The sequence below is a fragment of the Balaenoptera acutorostrata genome, chromosome 16 (assembly GCF_949987535.1).
Source record: "Balaenoptera acutorostrata chromosome 16, mBalAcu1.1, whole genome shotgun sequence".
Taxonomy (NCBI): domain Eukaryota; kingdom Metazoa; phylum Chordata; class Mammalia; order Artiodactyla; family Balaenopteridae; genus Balaenoptera; species Balaenoptera acutorostrata.
The window spans coordinates 12,472,193-12,489,320 of NC_080079.1; positions in this window are offsets into that span (position 1 = coordinate 12,472,193).

Genomic DNA, 17,128 nt, shown 5'->3' on the forward strand with positions numbered 1-17,128 from the left:
GCACGTGGGCTTTCTCTAGTTGTGGCAAGCGGGGCTACTCTTTGTTGTGGTGCACGGGCTTCTCATTGCGGTGGCTTCTCTTGTTGTGGAGCACGGGCTCTAGGTGCACGGGCTTCAGTAGTTGCGGCCCACGGGCTCTAGAGCACAGGCTCAGTAGTTGTGGCGCATGGGCTTAGTTGCTCCATGGCATGTAGGATCTTCCCAGACCAGGGATCGAACCCACGTCCCCTGCGTTGGCAGGAGTGCCAGCAGGGAAGTCCCTATCCCAGAGAGTCTTATCCAAGGCATGGACCTCAGCATATTAACACAGTCCCAGTGAGGAAGGACCCCTTCATTTCTGTTAGTGTGGATGGGGTTTTTCTTTGCTTCCCTTCATCTGCTAGAAGGTGCCCAGTAGGCTGGTCATTTTAAACTTGTAAAAACAGCATAGCAGTAAAATAGACACTAAAGAACATTTTTTAAAAAATTCTCTTAATCTTCTCCCTTCCCAAGGCAACACTTTTTATTTTTGCGCGTTGTGATGTCAGGCTGACCCCATGTCCAACATGGCTTTTTCTCTTCACATTCTATCCGAAATGTTTTTCCATGTTTCTACGGAGACTTCACAGTGATTCCTTTAGTGGCTGCAAAATCTGTGTGCTGGTTTCCTGAACTGCTCCTTTGCTCTTGGTAATCGAGGGGCTTTCCAGTCTTGGGCTCCTGCAGTGAACATCTTCACAAAGAAAACTTTTTGTTTTCATTTAATTACTCCCTTAGCATATAGTCCACAAGAGGAATTACTGGGCCAAAGGGTGGAGATGCTCCTCCGGCTTTTGATAAACATTTTGACACTGCTTTCCAGAAAGGGAATCAATGTACTCTGCCATCCCTGGGGGCTCCATGCAGCCTGTTAGAGGCGCGTGTGCAGAAACCAGTCTATAAGGATTCCTAGCTCTCTCTTCTGTTCAGAGCCTCAAAAATCATCCCCATCCTCCTGAGGAAGTGTTGGAAATGACATCTTCAACAACAACAAAAAAACCTACAAGAAAAAGACAAACAAAAAAACCCAACTCTGGCATCACACACTACCTAACGAAGATGTAAGTGCCCCTGAGGGTTAATGATACTTTTTAGGACACACACTTGGGTGCTAGGCAATGGCTTGCTCTCTCATTATTTTCTTAGTTCTTCTAGCAACTCTCCAAGGTGGCTATTTATTTTTTTATTTATTTTTTATTTTTTTTATTTTTTTTTAAATTATTATTTACTTATTTATTTTATTTTTTTGGCTGTGTTGGGTCCTCGTTTCTGTGTGAGGGCTTCCTCCAGTTGTGGCAAGCGGGGGCCACTCTTCATCGCGGTGCGCGGGCCTCTCACTATCGCGGCCTCTCTTGTTGCGTAGCACAGGCTCCAGACGCGCAGGCTCAGTAGTTGTGGGTCACGGGCCTAGTTGCCCGGTGGCATGTGGGATCTTCCCAGACCAGGGCTCGAACCCGTGTCCCCTGCATTAGCAGGCAGATTCTCAACCACTGCGCCACAAGGTGGCTATTTATTATCCCCATATAAAGATGAGCAAACTGAGGCCCCGAGAGATGAAGTAACTTGCTTCAGGTAATGACTAGTGTCAGAGCCAGGGTTGAATTTTCATCTACCTTGCTTTATAGGAACAAAAATTGTGATGCCAGCGTACTTAAATGTGTATTTGAAGGACACATCATGAAGATCATCATCAGCTTCAGTGCATCTTTGTGAAAAGGACTGTGGCTGTGGGGATGAGACAGTCTGAGGGTCAGCTGATTCAGTCTAGACTCATAAGCCCAGGTGAAAAAAACTCACAGGCACAATGACACAGAGTATGGCTGATCAGGGAAGCCCAACATCAGCTAATAATCTGCAAGTGCTATAGCCTGAGTGAACCCCTAATTGGGGAAGTCAAAATAGTTTGGGGAGTCAAGGAAGGCTTCCTGGAGGAGGTGTTGTTTGAGCTGCAATTCAAAGGATAACAGAATCTAGAAGAAGAGTGTGGTGGGAGAGGTGAGGAGACCATTCTAGCAGGGAAGTAGTGTGTGCAAAGGCCCTGTGGCTGGAGAGAACTAGGCACTTCTGAGAAACTGAGAGAAGGCTCACGTGACTGCAGTGCAGAGCAGGCATCCTTGTGTCTTCTTACCTCGTTGTACCAGCTTCCACGGGTCGACAGAGCAGGGGCCGCAGGTGTGCTCCCCGTCCGTGAGGGGCTCTGGATGGTGATGGGAGCACAGGCTAAGGGTAGGTCATTAGGGAGCATGGTAGACAGGGTACATTAGCTTCTCCAAACTTGTGTCTGCCTCATTCCAGTTCGGGAGGTTGGAAAGTTGAACCCCACATTCTCCAGACTCCCTGACAGCTCCCATTCTGGATGCGAATCAGGTCCTGTCAATTAGACGCAGGCATGAATGATTTGGACAGGGGAACTGTGGCAGAAACCTTCTTCCTGCCCCCCTTAGGCTGTTTTCTGATGCTAAACAAGGTCATGGAAGTGTGAGGATTTCTGCAGCCATGCTGCAAAGCCCATTCCATAGCTTACTGGCTGTGGAGAGAGTCGTGGTGGCAACAGCGGTAGCGGTGGTGGCCTCAGAGGGCAAAGGTCCCCTGGTGGGTCAGTTCTATTTGTCTGGGCGTCAGCCCTGGAGGCCAGCCTAGAAAGCCTCCTCTAGCCCTTCCAGGAAATGTATCTAATTCCTGGTCTTGAATCCCTTCCTATTAAGATGCTCTAGGGCACACTGTTGATGCCCCGCCCCCCCGACCACCTGGGTTCCCCTGAGCTGTGACAGTTCCCAGCTTCCCTCCTGAGTGCCTGCATCAAACTTGTTCTCTGATTGAGGGCTTTTTCCAGCACCTGGAATTCACTCTGCTAAATACAGGGGCAATCCAGGGGGTGAAGGTGTGAATGTCCTGGGGCTACTTTCAGCCACTGGAGCATGGGATTTGGTAAGTGTCCCACTTTCTGCCCCTGTGGGAAAATTCTAGGACATGGTCCACATGATTTCTCAGAGGGTCTTCAGTGAGACTGAGCCCCAGTTACCCACAGCAGGAACCCACTCATGACTGATTTTCTTCCGCTATCCTGTTACACTTTCCCCACTTCCTTACTTGCATTTCCTGGGATCACCTCTCGAATGAACCACCTGCACCTCAACCCTTGCCTCAGGGTCTGCTTTGGGGGGGAGCTCAAGGAAAGACAACTAAATGCCTCTAGAAGTTTCTATTTTTGTGTGTGTTCCAAATCTGGCTAGGACAGAGGAGGCACAAAAGACTGATTTACAGACACAGGAATGGATACTTTTTAGGACAGAGAGACACAAAAGACTGATTTACAGACACAGGAATGGATACTTTTTAACTAAGTCAAACATACTCCAAGCAATCACATCACTGTGCTTTGAATTTATATCCCCAGGCTTTTAGCCTTTTAGTTACAAGATTGGTTTCCCAACACATTAAAATAAATTGCTGAAGTTGTATCTTTGTCAGTCCGTCCATCCATCCATCCACCCACCCTTTCATCTATCCAGCCAGCAATCATTTATCAGACCTCTGCTTGGGCCCAGTGTGGTGCTAGAGGCTGAGAATACAGAAACTAATTAGGCTTCCTGCCTGTCAGTTACTCACTGTGATGATCCTACAGCAAATATGGTTCTGCCATCTTGAGTGCCACTCGGATTTCTGCACATAATGCATTTAGCATGGCCGTATAAACTCAACACTAATGCCAACTAGTGGTCTTATCATATAAACATACTATTCATAACATTTCCATCTATCCTGAAAAGTGTCTCCAACATTCAAACTGTGTCTCTATTTTATTAAAATGCCCTGTATTAAGACACTGCTTCTAAGGAACTAAATTTAGTTTGAGAAACTGCTCTCAATTTTGAAGTCATTAAATGTAGCCTTTTTGTGTGTGTGCATATGACAGAGAAAAATTACAGGCAGCAGTGTCTATATTGAAAATCCTGCATTAGATTGCCATCAGTTGCTAATAATACATCATAATTATCCTTATAGGGTTAAGCTTTTCTCTTTTCTCTTCTACCTACCTTGCCGAGATAACCTCTAAGGATGTCCTGGAAGACGGTGGGGCTGAAATTCAAAAGCTTTCATGACAACTGAGCTCTCCACGCAATTCATTATGTTGGAAAGATGGGGAGGAGAGAGTTGTCTGCAAAGATAATGACTGTGCAATTTCCAGTCCATTCTCCTTGCAGCCAGATCTTGGAGGCAGCCCATGGACGAGTTTCATCAAGCAGACCCTGCTGATCTCTCATCTCTCTGGGAAAGAGGTTGTGTCTGGCTCAAGTAGGAGCAGGCTGAAACCCTGGTAGGATGGGCCAGTTTGTGGGGGGAATGGGATAGAGAAATAAAGCGGGGCTCATACCCAGAGTGCTTGGTTCTAGGGATCTTAGGTGTGGTTCTGGCTGACATCAGTGTCAAAGGGGCTCACTCCAGATGGTGGGCTGGGAACAGGAGATTGACTCCCAGCCTAGGCAACAGTTCTGTGCTTTCTCTGTATCCCCAGCTTTGAGCCCAGAGCCAGGCAAAGCAGGAGCTCAATAAACATTTGTTGTTTCACTGAGAAAGCACTGGTATACGATAACATGCAGCAAGGAAATCAGCCAAGCATGGTTCCCATGGGAAATAAAGTCGCGTTCTTCTCCAGTACCTGCCTATGGAATGAGATTCTTGGTAGGCAAATCCTAGCCCGAGTGTTGGACTATGTATGGAGAAGAAGATTTCCTGTGTTTGTGGCAGACATCCCCAGCAAGCAGTGCCCAAGGACAGAAGACTTCCGAGGACGGGGCATGCTACTGTTGCTGCATCTCTCATAATAGGCTAAAACCGGTGAAATCCTGTGTGGTCCCCAAAGGAAGCCAAACCAAGCTTTAAACACAAAGGGGGTGTTTCCTCTCACTGGAAGGCGGCAGGTGTCACACATGCCATGTCTGCCGGGCAGGTTTTCATTCACACTTTCAAGGCTGTTTCATTTTCCTTCCCAGCCCTGCTACCCTCCTTCCTTTGTCCCCCTTTCATTTGTCACCAGTGTGCCCTTGGCAGGTTCTCAAGGTTATGGCCACTGTGGGAAGAGTGGCCTTGCCTGATTACAGTAGGGAAAAGAGAACACTGAAAAACTACAGAAAGTAGCATGACAGCAAAAATTAGAAGAATTATTAAATTATTATAAGCATTTGAAATCTTCCTTGAGCCCCCCTCCTTCAAAAAAAGAATCATTTATTTGCTTTATTGGCCAATGGCAGAGGCCATTATCTGTCCTGCTGAATCAAGTCTCTGCTTTCTTCTACAGTAAGAAGAAAAGCAATTTTCATTGAGCACAAAGCTGCTTGGAATAAAGACTGCCTTTCCTGGTCTTCCTTATAGCTAGGTGTGGCCATGTGACTAAATTCTAGTCATTTAGATCCAAGCAGAAGTGATGTGTTTGATTTCCTTTTTTTCCTTTTCTTTCATTATTAAAAAAAGCAAGTATAATTCACATACGGATCTTAGCTATACTGTTCAATGAAATTTGACAAATGTATACATACACTTCAATCAAGATAAAAAACATTTCTAATACCCGTGAAAGTTCCCTACATCCAATCAATTAATCCTCTCTGCCTGCTTCAGTCTGGACAGCCCCCACCCTGGGCTAACCATTGTTCTGCTTTCTAACACGTAGGTTAGTTTTATCTGTGCTTGGACTTCAACTGTACAGTATGTACCCTTTGTATCTGGCTACTTTCACTCAGTACAATGTCTGTGAGATTCATCCATGTTGTTCTTCTATCAATTGTTCATGCCTTTTTTACTGCTGAGCAGTGTTCTCTTGTACAAATGTGTCACATTTTACTTATCCATTCATTCGCTGATGGACATTTGGGAGGTTTCTGGTTTTGGACCATAAGATTAAGGCTGCTGTGAACATTCTTGTATAAATCGTTTTGTGGACATGTTTTCATTTGTTTTAGGAATAGGATTGCTGGATCAGTGGGGAGGGGTATGTTTAACTTCATAAAAAATTGGCAAAGAGTTTTCCAAAGTATCTGTTCTACTTTACACTTCTGCCAGCAATGTATGAGAGTTCCAGTTCCTTCATATTCTCACCAACATTTGGTATTATCAGTCTTTTTCATTTTAGCCATTCTGACGGGTGGAATTTGGTATCTTATTGTAGTCTTCATTTGCATTTCCCTGTTGACTGATGACGTTGAGCACATTTTTACATGCTTACTGTCTATTCAGATGTTTTCTTTTGTGAGATGTCCAAGTGTTTGCCCATTTTTAAATTGAGCTGCTTTTTAAAAAAAAAAATACCCTTAATTTATTGAGGTATATAATTTACATGCACTAAGATGCATCCACTTCTGTGTAGAAATCAAAAGTTTTCACAAATGTTTGTACTTGTATAACCACCATGACAAGCATGATGTAGAATATTTCATCATATCACCAAGTTCTCTAAATGCCTCTTTGCAGCCAATCTTCCTTCTCCCTTCCCACTGCTAGCCTTGGGCAGCCACTGATGTGCTTTTGCCATTATAGATTAGTTTTGCCCTTTGTAAAATTTCAGATGAATGGAATCATACAGTATGTATTCTTTTGTGTCTGACATTTTTTTAAAAAAATTATTTATTTATTTATTTATGGCTGTGTTGGGTCTTCGTTTCTGTGCGAGGGCTTTCTCTAGTTGTGGCAAGCGGGGGCCACTCTTCATCGCAGTGCGTGGGCCTCTCACTATTGCGGCCTCTCTTGTTGCGGAGCACAGGCTCCAGACGTGCAGGCTCAGTAATTGTGGCTCACGGGCCTAGTTGCTCCGTGGCATGTGGGATCTTCCCAGACCAGGGCTCGAACCCGTGTCCCCTACATTGGCAGGCAGATTCTCAACCACTGCACCACCAGGGAAGCCCAGTGTCTGACATTTTTGCTCAGCATATTGTTTTTGAGTTTTATCCATTTAATTGCACGTATCAATGTATTTTTCTTTTAATAGCTAGGCAACATTCCGTTGTATGGACAGTCCACCATTTGTTTATACATTTACTAGTTGATGAATAGTACATCAACTAGTGGGTTGGTTCCCAGTTTGGGGCTATTTTGGTAAAAGTTCTATGAACATTTGTGTATAAGACTTCATGTGGATATATGTTTTCATTTCTCTTGCATAAAAACCTAGAACTTGAATTACTAGGTTGTATGCTTAACTTTATAAGAACCTACCATATTTTTTTCCAAAGTGATTATATCATTTTACATTCCCTCAGGTATGTGAGTTCTGTTGCTTCGTATTCTTGTCAATGCTTGGTGTTGTCAATCATTTTAATTTTAGCCATTTCAGTGTGAGTGTAGTGGCATCTAATTGTAGCTTTAATTTATATTTTCCTGTGACTAATGATGTTGAGCACATTTCCATGTGTTTGTCATCCATATATCTTATTTTGTGAAATATTTGTTCAAATCTTTGCCCCCCCTTATTGGGTTTTCTTACTATTATTGAGTTGTAAGGCTTATTTATGTATTCTGGATACAAGTCCTTTATCAGATATATATTTTGCATGCATTTTCTTCAGTCAGTGGCTTGCTTAACAGTGTTTTTCAAAAGAGCAGAAGTTTTAAATTTTGATGAAATGGAAGTGATGAATATCCCTTTTAATGGTTTACACTTTTTGTGTGCTCTTTAATAACTTTCTCTACCTCAAATTTGTGAAACTTTTCAAATGATTTCTCCTAGAAGTTTTATAATGTTAGCTTTTATGTTAGGGTCTGTGACCCATCTCAAATTGATTTTTGCATATGGGATGAAGTAGGGGTTGAGGTTCATTTTTTTTTCCCCAGGTGGATGTCTAGTTGTACCAGCATAATTTGTTAAAAGGTCTCTCCCTGCATGCACACACGGAACTGCCTTAGTGTCTTGTCAAAAATAAATTGGCAGTATATATTTGGATCTAGTTCTGGAACTTCTGTTCCATTCATATTTTTGCCTTTATGCAAATCCCACACTAACTTGATTGTTGTGATTTTATAGTAAGTTCTGGAACAAGTAATATGAGTTTTCCAAATTTTTTTTTCCCAAAATTGTGTCGGCTAGTTTAGGTCCTTCACACTTACTTCTATATAAATTTTAGAGCAGTTTTTCAATTTCTACAAAAATGGGATTGTTGGGCTTCCCTGGTGGCGCAGTGGTTGAGAGTCCGCCTGCCAAGGCAGGGGACACTGGTTCGAGCCCTGGTCTGGGAAGATCCCACATGCCGCGGAGCAACTGGGCCCGTGAGCCACAATTGCTGAGCCTGCGCGTCTGGAGCCTGTGCTCCGCAACAAGAGAGGCTGCGATAGTGAGAGGCCCGCGCACCGTGATGAAGAGTGGCCCCCGCTTGCCGCAACTGGAGAAAGCCCTCGCACAGAAACGAAGACCCAACACACCCAAAAATAAATAAAGAAATAAATTTAAAAAAAAAAAAAAAGAATCTTAAAAAAAAAAAAAATGGGATTGTTTTGAATCTGGGAAGAATCTATATCCTAACAATATCAAGTCTTTATAATCCATGAACATGGTATGTCATTCCAATTTTTAGGTCTTCTTTAATTTTTCTCAGCAATGTTTGTAATTTTCAATGTAGAAGTTTTGCGTGTCTTTTGTTAACTTTGCCCCTAAGTAATTTTAAAATGCTATTGTAGGTGTTATTCTTTTAAAATTTTCATTTAACAATTATTTGCTACAAGTATATAGAAATTCAACTGATTTTCATACATTGTCCTTGTATCCTATGATATTGCTAAATCTACTGTTGTTCATATATTTTCTATTTCATTGATTTCTACTCTTTATTATTTTCTTCCTTCTACTAATTTTGTATTTTTTACTCTAATATATAGCTTCTTATGGTGGAGGTGTAGATTAGTGAATTAAATCTTTCTTCTCCAATATAAGCACTGAAGGATATAAATTTCCCTGTAAGTACTCCTTCAGCCACATCCATAAATTTTGATAAATTGTGTTTTCATTATCATTCAATTGGCAGGTGAGAATTCTGCCACTGAATTATCCATGTCATTTACATTAAATTGGAAATATTTTCTAATTTCTCTTGTGAATTCTTCATAATCCATGGATTGCTTAGAAGAGTGTTACTTAATTTCCAAATATTTAGAGATTTTCTAGATCTTTAAATTATTGACTTCTAATTTAACTACCTTTGGTAGAGAATCATACTCTGAATTATTTTAATCATTTAAATCTTTTGAGACTTGTATTATGGTTTAGTATATTTTGTAAATGTCAATTAGGTCAATTTGGTTGATAGTGTTATTCAGATCTTCTATATTCCTACCTGTATCAATACTTTGTCTACTTCTTCTATGAATTCCTGAGACGGTAATGCTAAAATGTACTTTTATGGTTATGGATTTGTCTATTTCTCCCTTTTCTGTTTTTTGCCACATGCATTTTGAAATTATGTTATTAGGTACATACGCATTGAAGATTGTTTTGTGTTTTTAATGAACTGACCCTTTTATCATTATGAATTCTCTCTTTATCTCTCTGGTAATTTTCTTTTAATCATAAAGTCTACTTTGCCTAATAACAGTATAGCCACCTCAGCTTCTTATGATTAGTTCTTTCATGGTCTATTTTCTCCATCCTTTTATATTTAATCTTTGTAGTTAAAGTGGGTCTCCTGTAGGCAGCAGATACTTTGGTCTTGCTTTCATATCTACTCTGACAATCTCTAGTTTTTAATAGGAGTGTTTAATCCATTTACAAGTGATGTAATTATTGATATGGTTGTATTTTATCTTCCTGTTATTTTTTTCTTTTTTCTTTTTTCCCTGTTTTCTTTTGGATTAAGCAGGTACTTATTTCATATTTTATCTTATATCTCCTATTGGATTTTCAGCTGTCACTCTTTATAATTTTGCAATGGTTTCTCTAGGGATTAAATATATATCCTTAATTTATCATAGCCTACCTTGAATTCATGAATAATGTAAGAACCTTTACTCCTCTCCCATCTTATGTGCTATTGTTGTCATATTTTACTTTTACATACACTATAAATCCTACAATGTATTGTTATAATTTTTTTACAATGTACTGTTATGATTTTTCAGCTCTCAAATTTCTATTTGGTTCTTTTATCAATTCTAATTTTTTTCTTTTTATCTTGAAATAACCCATATATTCAGCCATTATATTAATCTCTTCCTATAACTTATTTAACATATTTATAACAGTTGGTTTAAATTTCTTGTCTGTTAATCCAACAGCTAGTGTTTGTCTGTGGATCTGTTTCTGTTGACTATGATTTTCCTGACTTTTGGTTACATGTTCCTGCTTCTTTGCATGTTTCATAATTTTTTTTGTTTGGAGACTAAAGTATACTAAAATAAAGTATAATATTTTGTTTTGTTTGTTTTCCAGAACATGCAAACCCATTCCTCTGTCTTGCAGATAGGGTGAGAGGTTCTATCAGTCAGATTCCTCCTTGAGTCTGGTTGGGCCGCAGCCTTCATTAGATTGAGAGTTTACCTGTTATAAGTCCATTTGTCTTCCAGCTTTTCAATCTGGTCAGTGTTTGAACTGGGAGGAGGTTGGATTAGAGTTTCAGATATTTTTGGTTCACTGTGCATTCAACTCCTCAGGGCTCCCAAATCCAATCACCATGATCATCATGAAGCTGAGTGGGACTAAGTGATTTGTCTCTGCTTACCTGCCCTGTCTTCATGACTCCTTCCTTCCTTGGCAACATTTTTGACAGCGCAGCATTGTTGGGTTGAGTAATTTATTTTTGCATTTGGGGTTCTTTCAGATTCCACATCATCCTGCCAGCCCACACAGTCTGTGGCAACTCTGTACTTTGTAAGTTTGGCTGAAATGGAACTATGTTTCCAAGAATTTCCTTCCTTGTGCATCTAGGTTAGTTTAGGCCATAAAAGACATTTTGCACAAGGCTTGGCAGATAGAAGTGAAGCTGCAGGTACACTGTTGGACATTCTGAAGGTTAGCAAGAGCACTGGTAACGCTTGCCTCAATGGCCAGCTCTCTAGCTCCCATGAGACCCCTTCTTCTCTGAGTTGTAGGTCAGCTGCACGTGCACCTCTGAGGTGAAGGCTGTTAGCTTTTCCCATAAATCGTCCAGAACATTCAGTTTGGAAAGTGTGAGCGACAGCTGTGGATTCCAGTTCGTCCTCATAATTTCCAGTTCATCCTTGTGATTCCAATTTGTGCTTTCCTTTGTCCACATTCAGTTTTCCTTTCTGGCTGCCAGTCTGGCTGACCTCTAGTGATTTCAAGCTTAATACTAGTTACAGAGGCAACAGCCTGTGGGGACTGTCCCACCAGTGCCTCATACTATATAAGGTCAAACTCAGGAAATTAATCCTTGATTCTGTACCCTGCTTCTCTGATAGTAGTAGTTCTGTTTCTCTGATCGACACTGACTGCTACACAGTCATCTAAGGCTAGGTTGGTTCCTCCTCATCCGTGGACAGTCTCTCCCCTCAGGGATGCCACATGCATTCCAGACTGGTTCCCCATCCCTTCTCAGGTAGGGCAGCCACTGTGGCCCTCTACTTACCTATGAAATGCTCATTTCTTTTCAGAATTCAGTTCATCGAGGCTTCCTGCTACCCTTTGCTCTTTGCTAGACCCATAGAGAAGTAGGATTTTAATTTTTGTCCAGATTTTTCTCGTTGTTACCACAGGATCAAAAGTCTTTTACATTCTTCTACATCCTAAATATCAGCAAAACTCTGGAAAATGTCCGTAAAGGGTGGGGGTGGGCCCTTCTCATCCTCTTTCCTCCTTTCTGGGCTGGGAACACACATGACTGGTGCTACGTCAGCTGTCTTAGCCCTGGCAACAGAGAGCACTCCTAGCTCTGGCACAGGGCAGAATGGGAGGGATAAGGGAATTGCTATACAAACCCTGGACTGCTGACTTCCAGAATCTTGATATGGGAAACTAAGACCTTGAGTGCTTAAGCCATGGATACTTTTCATTTTCTGATTCATGCAACCAAACTTATTTCCAGAGCATAGAACCAGCTTCTGAGATTTTGTGGGGCTACTCAGGGTAGGTAGTGAAGGGGAGAATGACAGAAGGTGGAAGCAAGCCAGAAGACTCTACAAAGACGGAGTAGTTGGGGAGGGGACAGGACATAACTAGTCTAAGGCCGGGGTGGCTGAGGTGGAAGGGGGGCTACGAGGTATGCTGGGAGGTTTGCAGGGAGAAAATGTATATTATTTTTAAGCAGCCTTGGTTTGTGTTGTGTGATGTAGCTTCCCTTTTGATAGTTCCCAAAGAGGCCTTCTGTAATGGACCTACATTTCTTTCCAAAGCTGTAAGGAGTTGGGTCTGGGTTTCTTTGGGTGCAGCCCTGTGCTGAGATGGGCCCAGTTTTATTTAGGTTCCAGAAAATAATTTGAAGGGAGCCCTAGGACTGAAGATGATTTGGTTACTGAGTGTCCCCTGGGGAGGGATAGTTCAACAGCGTCAGGGCCACAGAATGTCCAATCTGGAAGGGTCTTGGGCAGCCATCCACCTACACCCCCCTGTTGCAGATGGAGGCAGTATCTGCCTTGATTGAGACTTGCTCTCACTGCCCATTTTCTCCTTTGGACCAGGTTGTTTAATGGCTGGTCTTCCCATCTCAGCTTCTCCTAGGAACTCATCCCCTCTCAGCCTAGCTAGGAGTCAACAATCAACAAACTCAACTTTATCTGTATCTCTATTTCCCAAAAGGGAATCCTGCCTTGTGAACTTGACACACATGATTTTTATCATTTCCAGGATCTTCATTGAATGACTGGAATGGAAGGGAACTTCCTTGGCCAACCCAGAGGAGGAAACTGTGGCCCATGGAGGGGAAGTGACTCATCCAAAGGGCATATAGCCAGTGGGACCTGGGCTGGCATTAGAACTTACAGCTCATAGCTCATGATCCAGAGCACTTCCCACACCCTCAACGCGAGGTGGTATGGAGCGAGGGAAACAACATTAGAAGCCAGTTAGACTGACTTTTTATCCTGGCTTCCCTCTGAATTATTGTTGACCTTCTTTCCATCCCTTTGGAGGCTTTCCTCTCCTTCGTGGCAGCAGAGAGATGGAAGGCAGTCGCAGCGGCGGATTCACCCTGACCACAAACACAAATTCCACCGTCTCCCCGCCCTTTCCTGTACTGATGGTTCCAGGTAGAACGGGTTAGGCAACATGAATTCCTAAGAATGCTTTATTTAACTCAGTGGTTCTCAATGGAAGGGGGAGATTTTACATACACACCCATTCCCCTCCACTTGCCCTGGAATATTTGGCAATGCCTGGAGGCAATTTTGGTTGTCACAAGGGGGTTTGGGATGGGATTGGAGAATGCTACTGGCATCTAGTGGATAGAGGCCAAGGACGCTGCTAAACGTCCTACAATGTACAAGACAGCCCCCCCCACCCCCATGACGAAGGATTATCCAGGCTGAGTTGGTAATACCCTGATAACCTAACATGAAAGCAGTAGGAGCTGTATCAGGTCTGTGGCACCAAAGAGGTACCAAGCACACAGGCTCAGTACAAGCCCTTTCAGTTACAGCTTAAGTCCATCTCTGATCTCATCCTTCATCCACATCCTAATCATTTCCCCAGTGTCCCCCGTTCGCAAGTGTGGAACTATAAAGACTAGAACTTCCCGAACTGTCATGTGCATGTGAATCATCTGGCGATCTTGTTAACTTGCAGATTCTGGTTTGGCGAGTCTGGGATGGGGTCCAAGATTCCGCATTTCTAACGTCTTGGGTGATGCCAAGGCTGCTGGTCCCCAGACCAGATTTGAGTAGCAGTGAGTAAGACCACGTGTTGCTCTTCCCCTAGTGACTGTTTACTTCTTGCATGTGGCTTTCCTTATTGTATCGCTAACATGCTGGGGGCGGCATGTTTTGTCACTGGGATACCCTGGAGAGGGGCTGCCAAGTTCAGTCTCAGCTGGACCCTCTGCTCCGCTGGCTGTATTCCAACTCGGCTCACCTCCTCTCAAGGTTGTAAGAATGTAAACAAAAAGCCCAGGAGATTTGATGGAGTAATGCCGGCCAGTTCCTCCGAGTTATTCTGTCAGCTTTCCCCAGTAGCCCCTCTGAATGGACTCACGTAACATATTTCATTTCCACTAACTAAGTCTAATAAATTTCCCTCCTAAAATAAAACATTTTTTAAAAAAAATATTTATTTAATTTGGCTGCGCCGGGTCTCAGTTGTAGCACGTGGGATCTTCGTTGCGGCATGCGGACCTCTCAGTTGCAGCATGTGGACCTCTTAGTTGTGGCATGCATGTGGGATTTAGTTCCCTGACCAGGGATCAAACCCAGGCCCCCTGCATTGGGAGCGTGGTGTACCGCCCACTGGACCACCAAGGAAGTCCTAAAATGAAACATTTTAATTTTGATGAACAGTACTCAATTCTCCCACCAAATATCAATATCTTTAAAATTTCATATACCTCTATAAAGAGAAGTCGACTGCTGCACCCTTAGCTCATGATCAATATTCTCTGTTAACCAACATCAGCAAGTTACTCAACCATCTGAGCTTTACTTTTCTCACATGGAAAATGGAGCTAATAATTCCTACTTCTCAGTGTGATAGGCATTACCTACAATCATGCTATCTTTCTCTTGCTAGCTGATCTGGCTTAATCAGATGTGGTAAGATGACAGACATGGAAACAATTGCCTTGAAAGAAGAGTTTATTACTCACAGTTCCCCAAAGAAGGGGGCACACAGTGCCCTGGAGGGCCACATGGGGAAGCACCTGGGTGGGCCAGGAGTGAAGGAGTGAAGGGAGAGCATGGTCAGAGCCTTTACTGAGGTTTCCATGGGAAGGAATGGGTGGGCAGGGTAGGCAAGTTTGAGCAAGTTTAGGATTGTATAGTTTGAATAACGTCAGTGGGCTCTGGGCTATAAGGGTGGTCTCTATATGTCTGGCACCTGGCCTGGTGGTGATTTAGGGCAGGGGAAACATTAACATGGTATTAGAAAGCTAGATAAAGGAGGAGGTGGATTTATGGGCTTTGGATTGGTTGGTTTGCATAGGAATAGCATACGGAAGGCAAGTTGTTTGCTGTCTTTAGGAATTAGTCAGCCCTGGGAGGGTCAGTCTCTCCAAGATCAGCAAGGCCCCAAGATGTCAAAGCATTATAAAATACAGAAAATAAAAAATTAAATAAAAAACTTGATTAATACATGGTGTCAAGCATGGCTTTGGTCATTAACACCCCCTCCCTTACAGACTGCTCCTCACCACCTCAAGTGAAGAGACAACTTAGGTAAATGCGGTGGCTTCCAGCCAGATGGCCGCCCCTGTGTCCCTCCTCTGGAAGACTTCTCCTGCTGCCTCTTCTTTGTAGGAAGTTAGTGACAGTGCAGCTTCCAAGTCACAGAATTTCCAAATGGCTGTGTAATCATAGACCCACGTAAGCATGAGCCCTGGTGTTCACAGGAAGAGGAGAAAAATCCCAGCTCCTTGCCCCTGTGAAGCCAAAAGACTGCTTCTGCATTTCCTTTTCATGCTGGTAGAATAAGGCTAATTTTGACTTCCCAGCAGCTCTGACTCCAAGTGAATAACTAGAAGCAGCAAGCAACGGGATTGGGACCTGCTGGTGCAGTTAGAAATAAACAGCATGTGCATGGATTCCAGAGGAAAGCTGCTCTTTGTGGGGGAGGAGAGAGGGGTGGTGGGTACTGGGAACAGACGAATCTTCATCCTGCCTTAGCACTAGGGCTGCGTCTCAGAAAGATAGCTCACAGCACTATAGAACTGCCTTCCTTGTGAAGTTTAAAAAGCTCAAGAGAAGCGATATCAACAAACAGCCATTTGAGGACAGCGGGGGTGTATGGGGGCTGGTGAGGCAGGTGTCATTATTACCTTGGAGCTCAATGGGACACTTGGGCTGCTGGGCTCCCCGTTGCTGGGCTGCCTCAGGGGAGAGGGGGCCTGCACCCAGTAGGGTGCTTTTGATTGCAATGAACAGATGAACCAACTTAACGTAGCTTCCAGGGTTGTCTGACATTGCACTTCAGAAGGTCATCATGGATGCTTGGTCCTTTCTACCTCTCTCTTCCGCCATCCACAGTGTCAGTTTTGTTCTAGGGCTGGTTCCTTTCTTTGTAGGATTGCTGCCAGCAGCAAGCTGGGCTATCTTCTTCCCCATTTATTTTATGAAGAGAGAGAAGCTTCCTAGTCTTGTTCTTAAAAGTAAGGAAGCATAAGACATTAAGCCCTAGCAGACTTCTTATCGTGTCTCATTGGCTAGAACTGTTCCCCAGGCCCAGGGGAATGGCATATGCTGATCAGCTTAGGCCTGAGCTCTTGCTCCAGCTGCTGAAGAAGGGAGATGGGATTTCATTTTCGTTGGGTTTGCATTAACTAAATGGGGCCCACCTGGAGGCAGGGTCAGTCCCTGAAACTGAACTGTGGCCACACAGTGGGGGAGGGGGATGGATATCTGGGAGTCAACCACCACGTCGACTGTAGCATCTTATCACTGGAGCCAGGAGACGTGGGCTCAACCACCTGCTAGCTGTGTGACTTTGGGCAAGTGGCTTAACCTCTCTGAGCCTGTTTTTCACATTTTTTTTTAATGGGAGAAATATATGTTTTACTTAATTTTCAGACCATGAGGGTCAATGAGGTATTGGGTGTAAAAGCCCTTTTAAGGTGCACATGTGGGGAATCAGGAACATCTGTCTCTTGACCAGCTCCTTCCAGATAAAGTAAGCAGACCAATCCCTGCCTACTAAGAGATGATGGTTCAAGATAGTACAGAAGCAGAGAGCAGAGGGGTTTACAGATGAGAATGAGTTAAGGGCAAAATACGAAGACTGGAGAAGTGAAAAGAGTCCAAAAAAGTGACGCCGTGTCCTTCTTTGTGCCACTGCTGCTGATGTGAACTTTGATCACTTGGTCCGGGTGGTGTCCGCGAGACTTCTCCACTTTCATAGTTAATATTTTCCCCTTTGTAAGCAATTAGCATTTTGTGGGGAAGTCTTTGAGACTATGTAAATATTTTGTTTATCCTCAAATTTTTATCCACGAGTTTTAGCATCCGCTAATGACTCTTGCCTGAATTATTATTATTAATT